Source organism: Scardinius erythrophthalmus (genome assembly GCF_964197995.2).
Source record: "Scardinius erythrophthalmus genome assembly, chromosome: 8".
Lineage (NCBI taxonomy): Eukaryota > Metazoa > Chordata > Actinopteri > Cypriniformes > Leuciscidae > Scardinius > Scardinius erythrophthalmus.
The window spans coordinates 49067498-49069997 of NC_138228.1; the positions used below are offsets into that span (position 1 = coordinate 49067498).

General features: G+C 46.3%; 1 protein-coding gene across 3 annotated transcripts in view; it reads left to right on the forward strand.

Annotated features, from left to right (window-relative positions):
• Nucleotides 1–2500, forward strand: part of st7 (suppression of tumorigenicity 7) — a 72682-nt gene that overhangs the window by 59847 nt on the left and 10335 nt on the right. The gene's annotated exons all lie outside the window — the stretch shown is intronic.

The following is a 2500-nucleotide window of genomic DNA, read 5'->3' on the forward strand; positions in this document are numbered from 1 at the left end:
GTGCCGGTTCTCTGGTGTGTTTGGCTGTAATAACTGATGTGTGTGTGCCGGTTCTCTGGTGTGTTTGGCTGTAATAACTCTGATGTGTGTGTGCAGGTTCTCTGGTGTGTTTGGCTGTAATAACTCTGATGTGTGTGTGCCGGTTCTCTGGTGTGTTTGGCTGTAATAACTCTGATGTGTGTGTGCCGGTTCTCTGGTGCGTTTGGCTGTAATAACTCTGATGTGTGTGTGCAGGTTCTCTGGTGTGTTTGGCTGTAATAACTCTGATGTGTGTGTGCAGGTTCTCTGGTGTGTTTGGCTGTAATAACTGATGTGTGTGTGCAGGTTCTCTGGTGTGTTTGGCTGTAATAACTCTGATGTGTGTGTGTGTGTGTGTGTGTGTGTGTGTGTGTGTGTGTGTGTGTGTGCAGGTTCTCTGGTGTGTTTGGCTGTAATAACTGATGTGTGTGTGCAGGTTCTCTGGTGTGTTTGGCTGTAATAACTCTGATGTGTGTGTGCAGGTTCTCTGGTGTGTTTGGCTGTAATAACTCTGATGTGTGTGTGCAGGTTCTCTGGTGTGTTTGGCTGTAATAACTCTGATGTGTGTGTGCCGGTTCTCTGGTGTGTTTGGCTGTAATAACTCTGATGTGTGTGTGCAGGTTCTCTGGTGTGTTTGGCTGTAATAACTGATGTGTGTGTGTGTGTGTGTGTGTGTGTGTGTGTGTGTGTGTGTGTGTGTGTGTGTGTGTGTGTGTGCCGGTTCTCTGGTGTGTTTGGCTGTAATAACTGATGTGTGTGTGCCGGTTCTCTGGTGTGTTTGGCTGTAATAACTCTGATGTGTGTGTGCAGGTTCTCTGGTGTGTTTGACTGTAATAACTCTGATGTGTGTGTGCAGGTTCTCTGGTGTGTTTGGCTGTAATAACTCTGATGTGTGTGTGTGTGTGTGTGTGTGTGTGTGTGTGTGTGTGTGTGTGTGTGTGTGTGTGTGTGTGTGTGTGTGTGTGTGTGTGTGCAGGTTCTCTTGTGTGTTTGGCTGTAATAACTCTGATGTGTGTGTGCAGGTTCTCTGGTGTGTTTGGCTGTAATAACTCTGATGTGTGTGTGTGTGTGTGTGTGTGTGTGTGTGTGTGTGTGTGTGTGTGTGTGTGTGTGTGTGTGTGTGTGTGTGCAGGTTCTCTTGTGTGTTTGGCTGTAATAACTCTGATGTGTGTGTGCAGGTTCTCTGGTGTGTTTGGCTGTAATAACTCTGATGTGTGTGTGCAGGTTCTCTGGTGTGTTTGGCTGTAATAACTCTGATGTGTGTGTGCAGGTTCTCTGGTGTGTTTGGCTGTAATAACTCTGATGTGTGTGTGCAGGTTCTCTGGTGTGTTTGGCTGTAATAACTCTGATGTGTGTGTGCAGGTTCTCTGGTGTGTTTGGCTGTAATAACTCTGATGTGTGTGTGCAGGTTCTATGGTGTGTTTGGCTGTAATAACTCTGATGTGTGTGTGGAGGTTCTCATGTGTGTTTGGCTGTAATAACTGATGTGTGTGTGTGTGTGTGTGTGTGCAGGTTCTCTGGTGTGTTTGGCTGTAATAACTCTGATGTGTGTGTGCCGGTTCTCTGGTGTGTTTGGCTGTAATAACTCTGATGTGTGTGTGCAGGTTCTCTGGTGTGTTTGGCTGTAATAACTCTGATGTGTGTGTGCAGGTTCTCTGGTGCGTTTGGCTGTAATAACTCTGATGTGTGTGTGTGTGTGTGTGTGTGCAGGTTCTCTGGTGTGTTTGGCTGTAATAACTCTGATGTGTGTGTGCCGGTTCTCTGGTGTGTTTGGCTGTAATAACTCTGATGTGTGTGTGCAGGTTCTCTGGTGTGTTTGGCTGTAATAACTCTGATGTGTGTGTGCAGGTTCTCTGGTGCGTTTGGCTGTAATAACTCTGATGTGTGTGTGCAGGTTCTCTGGTGTGTTTGGCTGTAATAACTCTGATGTGTGTGTGCAGGTTCTCTGGTGTGTTTGGCTGTAATAACTCTGATGTGTGTGTGCAGGTTCTCTGGTGTGTTTGGCTGTAATAACTCTGATGTGTGTGTGCAGGTTCTCTGGTGTGTTTGGCTGTAATAAGTTAACTCTGATGTGTGTGTGCAGGTTCTTTGGTGTGTTTGGCTGTACTAACTCTGATGTGTGTGTGCAGGTTCTCTGGTGTGTTTGGCTGTACTAACTCTGATGTGTGTGTGCAGGTTCTCTGGTGTGTTTGGCTGTAATAAGTTAACTCTAATGTGTGTGTGCAGGTTCTCTGGTGTGTTTGGCTGTAATAACTCTGATGTGTGTGTGCAGGTTCTCTGGTGTGTTTGGCTGTAATAAGTTAACTCTAATGTGTGTGTGCAGGTTCTCTGGTGTGTTTGGCTGTAATAACTCTGATGTGTGTGTGCAGGTTCTCTGGTGTGTTTGGCTGTACTAACTCTGATGTGTGTGTGCAGGTTCTCTGGTGTGTTTGGCTGTAATAACTCTGATGTGTGTGTGCAGGTTCTCTGGTGTGTTTGGCTG